This window comes from Seriola lalandi, unplaced genomic scaffold, assembly GCF_002814215.2.
Source record: "Seriola lalandi dorsalis isolate HSWRI2012SDOR001 ecotype SW California unplaced genomic scaffold, Sedor1 jcf7180002054883, whole genome shotgun sequence".
NCBI lineage: Eukaryota > Metazoa > Chordata > Actinopteri > Carangiformes > Carangidae > Seriola > Seriola lalandi.
In genome coordinates this window covers 3,571,971-3,593,512 of record NW_019525658.1, presented here as the reverse complement: position 1 = coordinate 3,593,512, position 21,542 = coordinate 3,571,971, and positions in this window count along the sequence as shown.

Here is a 21,542-nt window from a genome sequence, read left to right as displayed (position 1 = left end):
GCGTCTCTGCAGCACTCAGTGGTAACGTAGGGGGGAATTGTAGAAGTCGAAGAATTTATTCACATCCGATTGCAACAGAGGGGAAAACTGGCTCTGCAAATTCTCCTGCTTTAATGTCACTTCACTTGGCACTTTGCAGCCTAATTGCTTGACTTGGCCACTTTTCTTTCTTTTCTTCTTTTTTTTTTTTGCAGAACTGTCCTCAGATCCAAGAACATCTATTTAGACATCATCATTGAGGAAATAATTTTTACTTCCAGACCTGCAGGCTAGGGGGAATTTAACCCAACTGTACACAAAGATGTAACATTATCACTGCCAACCCCAGCCTTAGGGATTGGACCGTAGCCTTTGTGCTTTTTAGGTACACAGATCCCTATCCCCATAATTGATTTTCCCTGACTCTTCAGATGCAGAGCCAGGAACAGTGTACCACAGAAAGGCAGCTGATAGTGTTAATTAGGAGTAACTGTTCCTGGATTAGTGATAAAAGCTAAGGAACCATTTACACAAAATGCATAAGCCAATACGCAGAGTACAATCCATTACCTAAGTAATGCAAAATAGAGGGGTATTTGCTCATGTAGAGTTTATCTTGACAATTAAACTCCTTAAAAACTAAAATATCCCAGAACTGCTATATCATAATAAGTTGTCTGCCCACAGTATAACATCCCCCCGTTAATTACTGTATATGTTTATCAATTTCCACAGCGGAAAAAAAAGGGAGATTATTTTCTATGCCTGCACACACTTGGTCATAATCATCTTAATTAATGCTAGAATCACACAGCGCTACATTTATTGTTCACATAGCACTAAATATCAGATTGGAGTTTTTAAGGGATCCAAATATTTCTCAGAGGCAGAGCTGCTCTGGAGGCAGAATTAGTAATAATAATATTTTCTTTTAGTGAAACCTCAATGGGAGCAGCAAGTTTGCAAGCTTGCACAGTTCATTCTATGAGCAAAATCTACACAGTAGGGGCAGGGTGGTTGACTGCTTTTGTCACAGTTATTGGTGTCATGACAAGGATTTTGCAAAAACGTCATTACTGTGATTAACACACACGCACTCACACACACACGCACACACACACCAGTTTGTGGGTTTAGCACACACACAAATGAGACTTGCTTCCAACAACACGTGATGGACTATGTCACACCCAGAGGTAGATGTCCATGTGTTGTTTGATTATAAAGCAGGTCTAGGTTCTATATTAATACTGTGAAAGTATCAAAGCCTCAGTCCACAGAGAAATGCACGCAGCCTGTGTTCAGACACTGAGCCTTAAAACCAGCCGTCAGGACTTCTGTAACTTTGTGATGTCACAACAGAGCTATACTTTTATTCGATCACTCATTCAGACAATCAGAGGCCAGGCAGGCCAATCTTTTGATTTGCTCATAGACCTACTGTTACTAGAGATCCAGAGAGAAGCCTGAGAGAGGAGATCTAAAACTACACTGAGATGAGTTTTTGGTTCTTAACAACACATCTTTATCTTCTTATGGAGCAACACTTCAAATAAAACATTGCAAAAATGTAAAATATGGGACGTTTAATGTGTTGCATGCTGGCGCTGCACAACGTCACCATGTCACGACTTTAAAACCTTGCAGGAGCGCAGTGGCTGCAGTTTTCTGAGTCAGCCGCTGCAGTCCTCTCCTCCGGCTGCACCAACTGGGAACCAACTCTGTGACAACCCAACTTTGTCCGAAAATTGGCTTCAGGCTTCGCTGACACACATGATGTGTGGTACATTTTTATTAAGAACTTCAGAGCTGTTATCTCCTATGGTTATCTCTCCCAAAGGGGGTTCAATTTATTTGATCTCCTTCTACTGGCAGCTCATTTTTTAGCCTTCTGTAAGTATTAGGTACTAAGTCTCTTCAATCAGTGCAAGAAGATCAAGTAAGGAAGTGCAGCAAAAAAGTTTTTACATATGGCCACTAACATCATAGTTTTATTTACTATTTATTCAAGTAAGCTGTAAAAACTATTCAGTTCAGGAGTTTGTTATTTTAAAAGTAATGCCTTTATACTTTATTTTATTTGTAACTGATAAACTGATGATGTTTGAACTGCAACATACGGTTTATTATACAACTGGGATTGTAGGAAAATCAGAGGTATTTTTCAGCTCTGTTTGAATTCTACATTTCTCAAATTGTGTTTTGGCCTGTCTATCTATTAGCCTCATTATGTTGTGTTGCGCTGTGGAGTCACTTTGAGTGACTTTCTTCATGTGGCTTAAGATGCAAAAGGTTCTGTCAGCTTTCAGTTTCTTCAAGGATGTAAATTCTTTTAAGTGTAGCATAATTCCTAGTCTGGCTGCCATGTTTGTGTCAGATCACTAACGATGTGGCAACTTAATTTCAGAGGTGAAACAACTTTGAAATAATAAAACAACAGTTGACATGAAAAACAGCATTTTTTCAGGTTGCTCAGCGCTGCAGTTCACTCAGCTCGGAAGAAGCACGGATGTTACTACTAAGTCTGAGAATGTTCCACATCACATTTACTAAGTAACCTCAATTATGAGGTAGGCTTCTCCTCCCACAACACATGTAAGCCGGCCTACACCTCATTATCATTCCAATTTTGAGCCAAGAAACAGTTTTTAATAAAATATGTTCTCTTACATTGCCAATTGAGTGAAAAGAGGTAGTGTCGTGTTTTGAATGGAGTATCCTTTTAGATTTTGTAATACTGTGATATGAATGCTTGATCTAATGTTAAGGTCATATCCCCCTAATATGCAGTAAATACAAATATGTCTAAGACACACACACACACACACACACACACACACACACTTATACATATATATATATATATATATATATATATATATATATATATATACTGTTGCTCATAAAGTTGGAATAAAATATATTTTACCTCTTTCCATGAAATGATTGTGACAATGTGATATATTCTTGACAGATAAAGTGTATAACTTCTCAAAACTTTAGTAGTCAATCTCTTGCAAAGTGATTACTGATGCATTTAAGTAGGAATAAACAGGACTGTGTCTGAAAACAAAATTATTCCAACTTTATGGGTAACAGTGTGTATATATATATATATACATATATATATATAGCCTCAATGTAATTGTAATGGCCAGACCAGATTTTTCCTCCATAGCAACAGCAGTTCTAAACTTAATCAGAGTTGTGTTTTCTAATCTCTTGTTTTCCATTGGGCTTTGCCATACTTAGCCACAAAAACTACAGTTTCTTAATTCCCTATGATGCCCACTGAGGCTTAACTCAACCATTATAATTATTAACACATCCAAACAGCTCTGCCTCACAGTCTGGGAAAACCAATCAGAGTTAGTTCCTAAAAGATCAAAGCATGTCACTAACACTAATAAATGCAAACCAAGGGGCTTTGCTCCCATTGGGAATGAATGCACTGAAATTCTATGGTGAACGGGGTGAAAGCACTAAATGGCATGCAGTATATGACAATAATGGCAAACTAAATTTGTACAGCTGGAAAAATTTCAGCCTAATATTTATTCACTGTCAGAGTGCAGTCTGCAGAGAGCAGCGGGAGCTGTGAGCAACCACAGCCCACTTTACACACCACAAATACCATTAGAAAAACATTGCTCTCATCATTCAGATCCCACCCTTTTGCCCGAGTGATGACAGGCATTACACTGAAGTGACTTGTGCACAACCAGGGGGATTACAGTCAACTGGACAGCAACTGCACTGCTCCCTTCATCTTTAACAAATCATATTAAAATAGCTTAAAATTGCTTTTCCACAACATTTCATCAAATCAAATTCTCCTCGGCTTGTGGACAACAAATGGCAGCGATATATATAGAGCACAGTAATACGTTTATGTCATTTATCATAGCAGCAGGGGAATATTTCAAATCATTTAAATCTCGGGTCAAGAGGTTCTGCTACACCTCCCGATCACTGCCTCTATCTGTCTCCCTGGTAAGAGAAACGGGAGCATAATAAAATGGCCAATGCACAGGAGGAATATTAGACTAATGAAAAGCTCTTTCCTGTCTTGGCTGCTGGCCCATCTCGTGTACTGCCTTGCGTCTACCATTTCACAGCGTGGAGCTGTAAAATGGAATTCCGTTGGCAAAACAATAAAACAACCCCCCCCTCCCATGGCTGTGCGTCATGCACTTTAGCTCAACGCAAAGAAAAAAAAAAGCAGTGGCAAACAATGATGACTCTAAGGGAAGTGCAAAGTGTAATACTGTATGTGCATATAGAATCACTCAGTTGTAAGCAGCTGATTTCTAAGTGGTGCAGTGCATTATTCTGCTCGCCTTTACACAGTCTTTATGTGCTGGCAGGGTGTTCCAGCACCAGACTTTTTTTTTACAATGGCATAAAGGGCACTGGGCGCTGGGCAGCAGGTCCCGGAACATTATGACATCGTGGATGATGGGAAAGGTGTTCAGTATAGGACTTCGTGTGACTTCCTGGGAATATGAGCAAAAAGCAACCCCCAACTGTTCGTGAGCCAGAGCTGACAAAGTGCCCCTCGCTGTGGCCTGCAGCACATGGGGTAGAGCTACACCCAGGCAGAGTAACAAATGATCCCTGCTACACTGAGAGCTGGGTTAAGGTTAAGGTTAAGGTTAAAGTTGAGGTAAAGATTAAGGTTAAGGGTAAGGTTAAGGTAAAGATACAGTCTAGGCTTGTAAAAAATGACATTTGTTAGTCCCCCAAAGGTGTCACTGTACCCTAAACAGCAGGTCACTTTTAAGACTCTTAGGAATGGTTGGGGACAGTAGGTTTAAACCACAATGGACAATGGCCTGTGTTCCCTGCAGAACAGACAGGAGAGTTGCCTCAGAACCTCAGCGTGCTGTCTAGCTCTGAAATATCACTAATGCTCCTTTTGGACCAAATAGTCCAAGAGCTGAGAGGCCCCAGGAACTAAACCAATGATCTGAATCAGATCAAACTCTTTATGCACTCTTGTTTGCATCAGAACTAAGAGAATGTTCTGCTATTTTACACATGTAAAAACATTATAGAGACACAGTCATGTTTACTGTGGTGTCTCCAAAGTAGACGCTTACACGTACTTACAGCACCCAACTCCCAACTGTTTCCAGGACTTTAGATTGTTCTGCCTCCAGAGCAGGGGGGCCAGGTTCTATTGCCAAGCAAAAAAATTTAGATCCATCCCTTATGGTGAAAATGCAAATGAGATCATAAAAGCTTCCTGTGCTCTTAGAGAGGTTTCCTGAAAAGGTTCCTGCAATGCAAAACGGACAAAGCATAGCTCAGCTCTTGTTCCCTTTGTCAGCAAAAACCATATGATGATAGATTTACAATGACAAAGGTGACTACAAGTTGAAATGAAAGACTGTCCACAAAAATGGCATTTTTGATAATGAATTACTCGATCTTTTATCCAAAAGTGCCAAACCTGCTCTTCGGGTCCTTAATATGAAGATTTGCTGCTTTTCTTGTTTTCAGTGACAGTACAGTCAACATCTTTGGGTTTTGGACTGTAACTAAGACAGATTAAGCTAGTTTAGTATTTTGATATTTTCATTACTTTCTAATATTTTATAATATTTTATGACATAAATAATAAATGATTAATCCAGGAATTAACCATCAGATTAATTGATAATGAAAGCAATTTGTAGAAGAAATGGTATCAAGAGCACAAGGAGAAGCCGTACACATTACGATGATTACTATGCTGCACACTAAACAATGTCATGCCTTTGATAACTATTTGCTTAAGGGGCACAAAATCTCAAAAAAGGCTAAACTAGTGTAGACAAGTAGCTGAGCGACCGCAGCAGCTGTGAGATAAGTGACTGAAAAGTCATGTCACACTGATGTACAATGCAGCTGTCCAATCTTCCAGCTGAGATGTGCAACTTCAGAGGCAGAAACCACCAGGCTTGCAGTCCTTACGTTAATAATAGTTTCTTGTCAGGGGAAAGCATTGGCATGGTAATGCATCATGTCTTACGCAATGTATGCCATTCCAGATCTCAGCGGTGCAGCCGTGGCACTTCTGCTGTTTTATTAGGAATTATCTGCAGTCGATTAATAAATGTCGTACTGGCTGAGTCCCACAGGACGAGGGGCAGAGAAGCACGCCCTGATAATGGAGGGGTATCCATCATGTCTCCCAGGCAGGACACTGCAAACTGCCACTGCCACCCAGACACATGATGTGCATGAGCAAGGCGACAGTGGCTAATAAGGGTGACACTGTGAACACCTGGAAATGATCTGATGATAAATTCAAGAGACACTTTGATTACACTGCCCATTATAATGTAAAAACATTAGATTAATCATTGTTTGTGCCCAAAATCTGGAATTTAATTTCAGTAAGATTACCATGAACTGTTCTTAATATGATTTAAACTTACCCGAACCCTAACCGAGACTCTCCTCCTGCAAAAAAACATACCCATTGAGGTTGTCTGTGCAGCAGGTTATTATGACCAATAGTATCGTTTTTTTGTTAGGCGACATCTACTGGTCGTAGTAATTATGACAGGAGCAAAGGGAAAAGTGTGGTGAGACAAAGTCCACGTCAGGAGGAGATTGTGGTGGATGGATGAGTCAACAAAACAGGAATATGACATAAGAGACCGGTGTTCAATTCCCATGTGAAAGTAGCAGTTTATGTTCCTTCTATTATCCATGACCGTTCGAAAAAGTTAACGACGTTGTTGTTATTGTAACGATTACACAGGTAATGAGTCATGAGCTTTTCCTAAACCTAACCAAGCCATGACTGTTATTATAGTAACCATGGCAACGGAGGTAAGTACACAACTTTCGATACAGTCTGCGTGTTTATTTTGTAACCATGACAACCAAGGTCCGGTATGCCTGCCATCGTAGGGGGCCCTATTTTAGGAGACAATCCTATAGGTCGTATCAGAGGGTCGAGAAAAACGACTGCTATTGTGGTTCAGGTTGGAGGACTGGTTGCCCTAACCCGACCCTAAAAGTTCAGAGATGATAGAAAAGTTAGACTGAGGCTTCCAAGTTTTCATATATGCACATCCATTTAGCACAGTCTATTTCAGGAAGTGAATAGCGAGAGCTAATAGATGACAAGTATCCATCCTGCTGGCAGACCTGATAACAGGAAAAAAGGGTAATTTGCAGTAATAGTTTAAACATCCATCCTCTACAGGCATACATTTAGATATTTAAAACCAAAATTGAAATTTATAAGCATAAAAATGCTTTTTGCCATGAATGAATTCAGTCTAAATCATCAAAGAACTCTCAAAGGACAACAGTAAAGCGAGCTGTTTTCCTGACATGTCATGAATAAAAAAGGCCTGTGGGCTTTTAACGGCCTGTGGCCTGCTGCAAAAACAGAAAGCTCAGCGCTCGTTTTCCCCCAGTGCTCCAGTAATAGGCCAGTGGAAATAAATGTAATCACTGCACTTTGTTCTCCCCAGTGATATCATTTCTTCTTATTACTTTTCACCCCCTCCGCCTCTCAAGCCACCATCAGAATATCATTTGATCGTATTTACATTCACTCTGGCTTCAAACCCCGGTGATGCTAAAAAGCAATTACTACTTCGAGTTGCCGTCTGCCAAAGAGAGCAACACAAGATGTCCTTGCCAGACTGCAGAGGATTCCTACCCAGTGTGCCGCTGACATTTAAGCCCTTGTCTTCTCCTGTAAGCATGGTTCACTACATTTAGAAGCAAAGAACTGATTATGACAAACGTGGCCTTTAGAAGCAGCCTTTGACCAGAGACAATCCCAACAAATAACATTTATCAGAGTTTAATACCAGAGCCGCTCAAAGCCAAACAACAGATGGATGTGCCATTTATCAAATTAGAGAATCATTTGAAATCTTACTGACTGACTGAGTGGACGGGAACTTTCATCAGACTCATGATATATGACTGAAAATCTTAAACTGCAAACAGTAATTCAGGTACAGACCTGCACCAACTTCGATAGTCAATTAAAGCAACACAAGTGTAGTTCAGTCATCACAGGGAGAAAAAGTCAGCCTGTGAAAACTGTTGTATGATGTCTCCTGTGTCTCTGGAGCAAGTGGCTGAAAAATGACGCCAACACCGAAGTGCAGAAAACTGCAGTTCCTCTAATGACCACTAGAGTCCGTCTCCAAAAGTGAGTCAGTCCCCATAGACTCCCATGTTAAAATGTCCAACTTTACAGCAGAAATAAACATGTTTACAGTCTGGTACAAAAAACATTTTTTGGTCTCTGTAGCTCATTAGCTAATTTCGTCCTTCATGACGACTGTACGGGTGTGGATTTCAATATAACTCACTTTTTTAAATTTAAAAATCTCAGCATAATTGTGGGTGTAGCCACTTTGAGTGGCAGGTGGGTGAACGTATGGTTGCAACAAACCGACATGTACCAAAGTCTAGGCTCCACACACGCCCCACCTCTTTGCCCATTTTTCGATTAGCTGGGAGTTAGGGGCGGAGTCAGTCACTGCCAAGATGGTGACGGTGGGGCAGCTCAATCTGAACTTCAAAAGCACTTTTCAGAAACCTTTGGGTGACGTCACAGAGGATATTTCCTCCTTAACAGTCTATGTTCTGAAGTCTGAAAAAATTATGATCTCAGATTGGGCTTTTTTTAAACATAAAACCTGCATTACAAACTGGGTGAATGCCCACGACTGAAAGACGTGGGCATTCACCTCCAACAGGGAAGGAGGTCTAATAAAAGATGCCACTAAGCTGCAATGCAGTGTAGGATCCATCATTTTTAGAGTTTGACCCATACTAGAGATGAAATGGACTACTGCCCCCTTAAATGCCTCTGCACTGCAGCTGCAATTTATTTTACAGATAAACATAATCCAGTGAAGTAGATGTTTAAGTAGCTTGTAAAACCAATGACTTTGTGTCCTGTTGATTACTACAGTAATTGTTTCATTTCACTGACTCACTAGGTTACATTCTACTTAACACAATCCTGCATCATATCATAAAAAAATGATGATGTAACAATTTGTAACAGCTACTGGATGATGCATCCGACAGTGTCTTGAAAGACGCAACTGTAAGATTGAAAAAATGTTCTTTCCCTTAATGCAATGTGTGGTTGTCCATACCATTAAACGTTAACTCTTGAGCAACCCTGTTCCCCATTGATTGTGTTGCTTCGCAAATGGAGATTCAATTACGCTGTTCTTCCAAGTGAGCGCAGAGCAAACGACATAGAACTATCAATAGTAGGGCTGCTAGGGGGACAGATGCAGTGGAGGATAAGCGAGATAGCCGGACCTCCTTTGCTGTGCACTCTTTGTTAAATTACCCAAGGTTAGTGCAGCGTACTAAAGACGACTAAAGTAATTAGTTTTCCACCAGTTGGTCAATTGTCAGAGTCTGCAAGCAGAGGAACCATTGTGGATACAGCGCTATTTTAGACCAGATGGCAGCATACAAGAATCACATCCGAGCATGAGCGGTCATGCTCAAGACAGTTTATGGAGGTTTTTTGTACAGCTAGCATTAATGGATTGAGTGAACAACAATTTCTGATCTATCCTTTGAGATCCAAAGCTTCCTGAAGAGCAGCTATATGCACTTCTTACAGTACTAGTTTTTAAAAAGAGCAAAACTCCCGTCTTTATCATCACTAGAAGAGCAATAAAAGAGGTTCTTCCAATCAATGCTGCTTTTACAGTCAGAGCAGCAGTGTATTCTGTAGCACTTGATGTTTCTTAGGCAGAGACAGCTCATGGGGATTAGAAGAAATGACATGGATTTAAGGTTTTAATACTTTATATTTTATGTAATCCATTATGCCTCTTAATTCTTGTCTGGATATTTGTCTTATTATTTTTTACTTGTGCCTTTTCACTCCTCTTGAATGAGAGACATGTGTTTCTCTATTCCTGTCCTCCCCTGTGGCAGATAGAGGCAGAACTAAATGTGGAATATTCCGGATGACACTGAAGTGCAACAAAATGTCTAGAAATGGTTTTCCAAACCTTTTTGTCTGCAATTACCATTCTGCTTTCCATACAGCCCTGAAGGCTACTCATTACTCAAGGACTTAACGTTGTGATGGACTACTTCCATTTATTCCACCCAGTCTGCATATACAGCAAACATCTATCGAGTTACGCTACCTCACTCAGATACCGGGACTTGTATAAAGAAAATCAGTAGTGACATTTGTGAGTGGGGTTTTATTTCCTGATATTTCTCCACCACCTACTCTGTTTTCTTAAACCACTGAATAGCAGCCTGGTGTACAAATTCAGACTGAATACATATCTGACTGTGTTTGTTCAAGCTAAATGTCTCTATTTGTTTTATGGATCTTTGAGCTCCAATCAATAGTTTTGCATTAATTCATATCCAAAATTCATATTGCTGGAAAACATCATTGATGCAGTTAATTAAAAGGTGCCATTGCCTATTAATCATGTTGATGTTCCTCTTCCCAAACGCTGGCTCCATCTCCTCACTCACACTAATGGCAGGGTGTCTCCTTGACCTGCTAGCGGGTGACGTTAAAAGCTTTTTAGTGTTGGGAGGTGATTTCTGTTACTTTGCAGGAGATCTTTGGCTTGCAGGGGAAATATGAATTTCACATGCTCTGAGCAAAGAGGGGTTGATGAAAAGTGATGACTCTTATCTCAGTGTGTACCCCACAGCTCAGAACATGACATTAAATTCTCAAAGGCTTCGGGAAACTTGGCAGGCATGCGATTACTCTTAGGTCAGTCATTGGATATTTACCACAGAGCTCTAGAGACAGTTTTAAACAATGCTTTGTATATGTGTGTATACACACACACACACACACACAAAAACACAAGCACACAAACACTCTTATACGATGGCCCTGAGAGCTCTACGCACTGCAACTTGACACACATGCAAACACCAAATACACAAACACGATGGAAATAATCACAACACAACAGAAGTGTTTCCAGGGAACACTAAAAGGAGATGAACCTGGCTGGAACGCACTTGTTGTTCAATGCCTTGTGACTTTTGAAGTTAAAAGCGGTGAACTTTGAACAAGTGCACATGGATGTATTATAACACATTATGTGTTATAATACATTAATGTAAGTGCATCCCAGCCGGGTTCATCACTTTTTTGAGTCCCTTGGAAACACCTCCATCATCCTGTGAGCATCCGCAGTGTGTTTGTGCATTTGGTGGTGTTGTGAGTGTTTTTAGCACATGCGTTTTCAAATTGATGATGTCTTCTGAACTTGTTTGTGTTTTGTCTAGTTGTATGAGTTAAGTTGCAGTGTGTTGAGCTCTCAGAGCCACTGTACGTTTATCATTTTTTTATTCATTATAAAAGTCATTAATGGAGTGCAAACTACCAACCATGAAACTCCATTAAACTCTTATTATTATCAATAGGCTTATTACTACAGGCTTACCACATCATTATAATACTGTACACTTTATCATGTTATACCATACAATGTTCTTCTCACGTATGTCCACATGTTAAACAATGTGCAAATACTGTGTAGAAAGATATGACAATCTGCGCTTTAGTAATGTCAAATTCATTGCAAAGTAAATCAATTCTGCCAGTCCTATTGTGATTTTCTTTTTCTTTTACGATGTACATTTCCTTCTGTTTTCTAAGCAGGGTTTCTATAATGCTGTGAGGGATGTAAACAGGAGATATAATGTTGCACTGAAGACAGTGAGTTGTAGCTGTGAGCTGTAGCCCCATTTTGGTGTATAAAAAACATAAAAAGTTATGCTCCATTATCTACCAGCAAGTCCTGGAATCTCTTTATAAAACACTTTAAAGCACTATTGCAGAAAGACATGAAAGCATCGCCTGCCATCATGACCGAGCACTGGTCACTGCCGATCACCCAGTTTAGCAAAGGAACATCTTCAGACAGCACTCATCTGGATGGCATTTCATGTCATAAACTGTAGGAAGAGGCACGCTGAATCATACAGACACCAGCGGCTGACATAAGATGTTCCTAAACAAGCAGCAGCTTCAGGCCAGTGACACAGTTCACGCCACATTGTTTCATAACCGCTGTAATTCAAACGAACGGTAATGCAGCTCAAAAAGAGAAAACACAACGGCAACCAAAGAATCACTTTCCCGGGCTGCTGTGTGGGCACAAGCCACAGCAAATCAGCAAAGATGCAGCGTGGCCCACAAGGTTGAGATGAATACATGTTGGTTTACATGGGAGGGTTGAGTAATCCACAGCGGCGCTGACCCCGAAGAACTCTGAGATTGTATCAAAAGCCAAAATGAGTTTCAAAAGAGAAAATTTCAAGCATGAAAAGAAGGCAGTAGGAGGATGCCTTAGGCACACGAGGAACTGAAAAGTTGCACAGCCACTACCCGCCAAGACAAAGCAGAGCGGAGTACAATGCAATATTCATATTCTAAATGCTTTACCAGGTCACAAGCCAAGCTGTCAGGAACTGTTAAGTCAATAGGGAAGCATTGACGTAGCCCCCATCAAACCGTACACTGAAAGAGGCTTAATATGGTATAAATCAAAGACTATAATGCATTAGTCCCCAATGAATGAAAACAGTAGTGAACAGTAAGCGGTTAGCAGCAGAGATTGCGGAGCAGAGATAGCAGCAGCTGTCTGCTATCATCAGAACACAGCTACCCAGTGTTCCTGTCTAGAGGTCTATCTTGAAATATGCCGAAACCGTTCAGGGCGCGCTGTAAACTAATGCCTGATGTCTCTGCCCCACGCTGACAGGCTTTAAATGTATTTTCATATTACCCTCCATTTCACAGTGGCCACGACTGGCGAGAGGCTACTTCTGATCATTCATCAATCCAGGCTGATACTCGCGGTGAGTAATGTTACATGAGGAATGCGGCTCATGTGGCTTGTGAGCGGACAAACTGTCAAAAACAGATAGTCCATAAAACAGGGGAGGCAGTCACAAAGGTGCCTTTGAGGAGGAAAGCAAAGCTGGGAGCTTTCTGAAATATTAAAAATGCATGTGTAGCATTTTTAAGCATCAATATATAGCTGTCTAATTTACTGTTATGCTTTTGTGCAGTGACCATAAAACAATGAGACGTTGGTGGGAGGACTGGCCTCTATCTCACTTCGGTGCCACTCTTACATCTCTTATATGCTGTTTATTGTTTATTATTGTTTCTTTTTTTTTTTTTTTTTACACCAAATTTTTTGTGTGAATTTACTTGTGTAAATATATTTACATGTTTCCTAAAGCATCTCAAAACTTAAAGGGGCGCCTCGTGGCTCACCTGGTAGAGTCCGCAGCCCTTTGCTTTATGTCACCCCCTCTCTCTCTCTCCCCAACTTTCTGTACTGTGAAGTTGCTGCCTTTGTAGACCTTTGTAACTATGACAGCAGCTATTGATATGAAGGGTTGCAGTACTTAGAACAAAAGCAGCGTGTTGGAACGTAATACCATCAGTTTCAAGTAATGCATGTATCAGGCTACGGGTAGCAGGAGGACATATCTAGGCTAGCTCAGTCCTGAATAACAAAATCAGGTTGCAGTCACTACAAGCAGCAAAAGTCCCGTCTTTAACAAGAAATTGCTGCCTTTGCACATACAACTTTGGCAAAAGTCCTGATAGTTTTAGTACATTGCAAATATTGATAGACTTCTGTTGGCTGCCACCAGCTAAAGCAGAAAATCTCTCATTCTCGATATTAGTAATTTATAAATATACATTTTAATAAGAACAAATACAAACAACATAATACAACCATAAAACATAAATAAAGAGATAACATTCATAAATAAAATACATCTTGAACTCTCTGACTAAAACTTCAGTTTCATGCTCTGTTTGTTCATTTACATTATCCCTATTAAATAAATAAATAAACTAAAAAGAAAAAAAAGACATGCACAAAATTTACCACCAAGCACCAAAAATGAAAATAAATATGAAATCCTCATTCTCATATACAAAAGTTATGTGGAATATTAGAATAGAACATAATGACAAATATATTAATGAAAAATGCTATCTTTTTATCAAATTCCAGGTACAATGAACTTCTCCCAGGGCTGAAGATAACTTGAATTATCATTATCTATTTCTTAATGTATTATCTACAGATAATAACTATTATTATAATCATCTATACCCTCCATAAAGTACAGTTATCCTTTCCCTTCCTTTTCCCTTTAGAATAATACAATTTATAACGTAACTAGTTGTCTGTGTAACATCATCCGGTACAAGTGATAAAAACTTTGTCTGGAGGCTCAGTTCGTTTTTTTTTGAACACATCTTTTGAACCTTCCTCCGTAAGGCAGACACAACATGACAGAACCAGAACAAGCAAACGTTTGAGTCAGTTTCCACAAAACAAAAACGACATTCATCTGACTCAGTACGGCCCCAAAGCTCCAGCTTTTTCCTTGTAGCAAAAAAAATAAAAATAAAAATAATTTCTAATAAAAAAATATCTCATCAGTGAATCCACTGTTGTTTTATATATAAACCTAAATACCTCGTTGCACAGAGCAGGGCAACAGAGTTTACCGTCCTATTTTTTATAGATATTATGTGGTGAGTCTCTTAAGGAAATATGATAAATAAAACAAATGTCTTTTGTGTTCCTTAGAGTAGGCTGACCTACTAACAGCTTCATCACACCACTATTCATTTTTCATATCCAGTCTGTTTTTTAAAGCAGAGATCAGTTGGTTGAGTAAAGGCAAAAAAAATATATATATTGATGTTTCAATCAACTGATATAGCTCATGAGTTGCCCATATCCATTCACTAATTAACTTATAAACCAAACACCAGGATTAAATATATGTTTGAATTTAGCCAAATAACTTCCTGTTGAACTCCATCTCTACTTCCTGGAGGATTAAACTGAGAACAGCCAGCTTCATTTTGTGTCTTCTAAAGATAAAGAAAGATTTCTAAACATGTTATTGCCAAGATCTGTATTAAAACGGCTGGAGTTGTAAACAAAGAATCAATATTGAGTAATACCAGTCTTTACTAATTAAGTATGTTTTTTGAAGCTTCAGATTCTTCTATGTTCACAGTTTTGGACTTTTTCTGCTTTATTAAACCAAAGAAATCCAAAGATATTTTGTTCATGAGACTTGAAGAACAACCGTGATTGAATTAAGAGGAACAAAAGCAAAGATAAATAAATTCTGTATCTCTCTGTGTGTCATTAGCAACCTTTTATTATAATTTCTCATGCATTTAAATTCTCATAGAATCACAATCTACGAGACATTACCAGGGTCATCAGTCCATATAATCAGCAATTTACCTATGGTTTTATAGTGTCTACCTTTTGATGCACCGGTTCTAAGAATTGCATATTTCTAAAATATCAAATAAAACTTCAAAATAAACACATTTTGGATTTAGTAGGAAACATGTTTCATCTCAGCTGCATACATATATATTTAACTTTAGTAGCTCATATTTCTATGGCTTTTTATATCAGTCATGTTAGTGTGTATGACCTTTATGTTGTTGACATGTGTTTGCATTCAAAATATACAGTATGGCAAATGACTGAGAGCAAATACTCATAGTACTATATGCATGAAGTGTAGAAGCCAAACTTCACTCATAAGAAACTGTCAATTTAATAAGTCTTTTTTTCAGCTGCAGTGGATCATTCTGTTTATGCATCTAGCACATGTATCAGCTGTCACACACTGAGACTCTGATCACTGCACTACAGCACTGATCACAGACCCTGATAAAACAGCTACTCATAACTATTCATAAACGTTAAAAGTTAAAACGTGAATCGTCTTACCTTAAAACAAGCGTTTCTTCCTCACCAGGTTGTGTGCAAAATATCCACCACCTTATTAACGCTTAGGGCAGTAATCCTCAACTGGTGGCCTGCGGGCCACATCCGGCCCACCAAAGCCTCCCAGCAGGCCCACAGAATATTAATGTATTCATATGTGTTCTGCGTATTAAGGATATATAGCATTTTATCTCTTCTTGACAGTGTTTCACATACAATGATTTATTTGTGGTGGCCCACCACAATATCAACACTGACCACCACGTACTGATGTTCTATTCTTTTCTATATATTGCAAAGGGGTAAAATCTTATTTCATCATAGATCATTAATTCACTCAGCCAATCCCTCTCTCTCTCTCTCTCCCTCTTACAAACACATTGACAACAGACTGTCTGTGAACAGACCACTCTTCTCTGTGCACACTCCTATCATGCGTGGGAGGACTGATTGTTGGTGGCTTTTCCCCTCAGAGGAGACAGTTAGCATAGCTGCTAGTGAATACCGAGTGCTCGCGCAAGTGGAAAATGTTAATGTTAATGTTAATAATTCTTAAATCTTTTTCAGAATCTGTTAATTGCCTGTTTTAAATGATGAGCATACAAAAGCACAAACAACCCCCTCCCCCCCACGACATACAAAGTTAGTAGATGGGTAAATTAAATAAAATATAAATACAGTAAGTGAACAAGTAAAATATATTTTACAATATGAAAAATAAATAAATAAACAATTAGAAAAATGAAAAGAAAGAGAATGAAAAAAAAACATAAACCTATTAATATATGGAATCAAGTTCAAGAAAGACAATTCTAGTTCTCAGGGTCCATCAGAGCAGGATACTTGATGTTTAGATAATACCGTTATCATATGATCACATTTGCACTAAGGGTTCTTGTGGAACTCTTGCTCCTCTGCTACATAGTTAATTCTTTAACTGTTTGATTTCATCTCAATCGAGACGGGTACTGAAAAATATTTCATCCTGAGGCGGCGCAAAGAGGTATCAGCCAAACAGAGCACCTAGAAACTTGAGAAACCACACCAACCAGTGTGATTAACTATCCAGTTAATTAGTTTTGAATATTTCCAGGCTCCAACCAGTGCTGCTGTGGCAGCTGAAGCAGCAAGAGAGGGTCAGGAAGGGATAGCAGCTAATGAAGAGAGAGATGTAGGAGGAGGAGGAAGAGGATGAGGAAGAGGAGGACAGCAGCCAATGTGCTGCAGTGGGAGATCCAGCCAGGGCAGAAGCAACAGGTGAGCTGGACAGGAAACACAGAGATACAGCTGTACACTGTATATTGTTCAACTATCCATTAGTCACAGAGAACTTGTCAATTAACAACACATTACAACAGGTGACTGGGTTTAATGTCGTGGCTGAACTCCATAATTTAATAACTAATTTAACAAACCATGACTCCTCAGTGAACTGGCTACTTCTAGTTATCATTATGGATTTCCCATTCTTATCAGAAGTCTGTTCGCACTGATATACACTAATAACAAATAACTTCAATGTAAATGTATAACAGGAAGTGAAAGCTCTCATTAGGTACATATTGAATCAGTTGTAAAGTCAGGCTCAGTAGCCTCAACAAAGTGGCCAGTAAGATTTCAGAGTCCAGCCCTGCTTACAGACAGGCGGGTGGTCTGAAAGGCAACTTCCCCTCTGGGGGGGGGGGGCTGACAGTTTGAACTGTAACCCTCAGGTCGTCGGTTCAGGGTTCCTGCCATGAGGACCAGGAGATATGAGTTTTCCTTTGTTCCAGCTGCTATCTTGTTGCTCAGTGGCAAATAGTATCTTACTGTTGTCTAGAGATCGCACAGACCGTTAACTTGACTTTTGCACTTTGACCTTGATGAATGAACTCTTACTCTGGCCATCATGCCATACTGTCTGTTGCTGTCCATAAGTGTTGGTGCTATGTGTGTTCATGTATAGCCTGCCTACACAATTTCCCTGTAAGAAGCAATACAGATACTTTGAACTTAAAAAGTACTTTCACCAACACCAAACAGTAGCAGTAACAGTGTAAGCAATGACCTCATGTGTTCATGTTATACATATACAGTATGTCTCAGAGTACTTGTGTCAATGATGTGCTGTATTGCTTTGAAAATACTTTAAAATGATGGCAGCTGTGGTTAGAGTTCTGCAGCAGTGAATAGTACAAAAGAGTGAAGTACTACTCCAGGATGAAAAACATGATCAACACACTATCAGTGTGTTAAGTCGTGATGCGCATCACATCATCTCTGCTGTCTCATCAACCTGAGCGGAAATTTCATCCAATCTAATATGTGATTAAGCTCGAGCAATTATCTGGAAAACATCACTTCCTTTAAATCAAAAATTAATTTACCAAAAATGTTTGGAGTAATCACGGCGTCCCTCATGTGTAATTTGAAATGTGATGACTTCGGTGAGCCCTCAAGTCCTCCAGAGTGGTATTCATGACAACAATCGTGACTCATCTTCAACACCGTGAAGATGAGTCGTTTCAATCGCTCTGGTTCCGTTTCAAAAATCTGAGTTTTAGTCTTTTATGTTGACAAAGTTGTCGTTCAGGAAATCTAACAAACTAACTTTCTTTGTGCATGTGCACCATCAAAACAGTTTTTAACAACAGTCCCATGCACTACATCGCCATAGCAACTGTAAAAAAAACAAAACAAAACAAAAATGCATAAAGGAAGTATGGAAATATCAGGTTAATATGATATTTGTTGGTCTGCAGCTGGTGCTTTTATTGGCCAGTGAGCGCTGCTGCCTTTAGCTCACTTGTTTGGTCTCTGTCTCTGCCCCCATCACAAGACATGCACACAGAGGAAATGATGTATAACTGTCTAAATGCAAACTGAGAGAGTCTGAACGGAAAAACTCCAAGTGAAAAATCAAACTTCTCTAAGGAGGAAAGTGACTTATCACTTCCACTGCACAGGATGTTGATCCGGAGCCAGATTCAAACTCAGGGCCCATCTGCAAAAGTGTGGCGCGCACTCTGAGGCTCTACTGTGTGTGGGCTAATCCACGTGTGACAAATACTGTTTGTTCACAATATTTTAGCTACAATTAGACTGAGTTAGTCAAGACATTATTTGCAGATCAGATTGGAGTTTCCAAAGCTGCTGGATGCTGAGACTTCATGCTCACTGTTGTCCTACTGGTGTAGTGCTGTGTGTCTTTTAGCTGCATCTGAATCTCTGAATGACAGCAGGCAAATATTTTAACAAACTGTGATGTAAGAAGCAGCTAATTTGAACTTTTTTTCCCACTCTCTCCACTTGTGAGAAAAAAGTTTCTAAAAATAACTTTTAAATAATTCTGTTGTCACGAGGAGCTGAGAATGTCAAGTGAAACACAGACTAAAACATTTGTAAAGTTTAAGTGCGACAGAAAATGTTCTCACTTACTGCACATACTGAACTTTCCTAAAATGTCCCTAGTCACTAGTTACTTATTGGTAATCTGTGTTAATAGAGAGACCTTGTAATGCTTATTTCTGATTGTTCATCCCTGAGCATCAACCTGCTGGTAAACGGTGTGTGCGTCCCCTGCACTGCCCTGTCTTCTGTTGAACAGGTACGTGCTGGAACAATGTTACTTAGGAGGCCTGTATGACATGTTTTATTATATAACTCTGTACCATGAGGGTTAATAAAGTTTTTTAATCTTATAAATATTATATGTAGTAATCCGGTGGCTCAGGAGGTGGAAGGGGTTTTCCACTCCCAGCTCCTCCATTCCGCATTTCAGATCTTGCCTTGGGCAAGATACTGACCCCTGGAATTGCTTGACTGTATGGTAGAAAAGCACTATATGTGTAGAGAAAAAGCGCCGTATGAATGTGTGTGAATGGGTGAAAGTGGCTTCCATTGTAAAGCGCTTTGATAAGACTAGAAAAGGGCTGCATAAATGCAGTCGATTTAATCTGTAACCCTATAACAACCAATCCCTTTCTGGTAGTGGTCTGCCTAAAGTGCAACTAATGTACTATTTCTAAATAGAAAGACCCCTGCAATGAATTTGGACATAGAGTTTTCAGTATTTATGAAATTATGACACTGCCAGACTGTTTTCATATTATGAAGATGACACATTTTTAAGGTCTGAGTTGTTTACTCAGTTATTTTTTTTCTCTCTTCTCTATCTTTTTGAAAGTGACTAGAGTGGCTAAAAAGATCAATGCATATTGTCTGTACTATATATTATTATCCTTCATGTTCAAGTAATTCTGGATCGTAGCAGCAGCAGTTCAAAGTAGTTCTACATAGTGTCTAGTGCTTGGTAAATGGGTGAATCTGTATTAATTTTCTTTTTTCAATTTTACAATTATAAATACATGATTTGTTACACACTTGAAATCTCAGTTCAACTCTCAGTTTATAATTAACTAATTGATCATTTACCTTCCTTTTTGTCTATTTTTTTTTTTAAATCATCTTCTTTTAATTACACACCTGTATATACATTCTCTCTTTACACATATACTCTACTCTCTGCCTAATACATACCATTGTGTGTGTTTGTGCATACATAGATTCACTGTATAGTTATTCCCCATGCACAGTTATACAATTCAAATTAAGTAAATTGACAAAACTGAATCTAATATTAATGAAAAGAAAAAAAGAGTTGTCCGTATCTAAGTGTGTTTGTTGAGTTGTCCTCATATAATTTGATCAGATGCCTAACAGCCAATCAGAAGCATTTATTTTCCCTGGCCATGGTATTTAACCATGCTAATCATAATTTACCGACCTGAGCGTGATATCAGATATATATATACCTACTGTTCTTAACAAGAACAGTTTATTTACAAGCACTACAGTATGACTGCAGTTTCTCCTGTGTGTCCTACACATATTGTAGACACATACAATCACTGTGGTGGCCTCATTTTCTGGAATGCCATCAAAATGATTTAGAGATTTAAGTTAATCCTCTACATACAGGGACTTTAAAGGAAGTAAATTTAAGAGGGAAATAAATATGATAACTTTTTTTTTCCACACACCTTTGTTATCATTCACAAATCACCACACACCCAACGCAAACATCTATAAAGATAAAACCCCACTATCAAACCCTTTTACGGGCCATTTTTTGCTGCACCTGTGCGTGTCAACCACTGGTCACAAACAGTGTGGTCCAATGACTAACATGTGCCCACCAGCGAGACCGAGAGGTCCTCCAAGCAGGACAGGACACAGCGAACTGAGACTGGCGCTCGGCAGTCCATTCATCACAGCTTGTCCTCCAGCGCTGTTCTGTCCCGGTAGGCCTGCTGCTGCACCATGGATCAACAGAGGACATGTTTGAACAGGTGACCCAAGGCCATGAAAGTGGGTACTGCAAACAGCAGAGAACCATCAGGGTTGGCATATCAAAGGCCATACATCAAGTGTCCAAGAAAAATACCTGTGATCTATGTATCGGAGGGAGTTTTCCCCAACTTCTGCTCTTTCATTGGATCCAGCTCATGTTACTGAGTTACCGTCCTGCTTTCGTACTTAAATAAAATCTTGTCCTTCACTCTTTGTCTTGATGCTCTCTGATTCACTACACTCCATGTGCTGGCTATAATATAACAATCCAATGACCACAGACCTGCAGATGCTTACATCAAGTGTTGCTAAGTGAAGAAAAGCTGAAAAGGCAAAGCAGAAATAAACATACTGTACAACAAGAGAGTCCACAGCCATGCTAGCAGCTCTGTGATGATAGTACACAGTGGTGCTTTGAGCTAAATGCTAAAATCA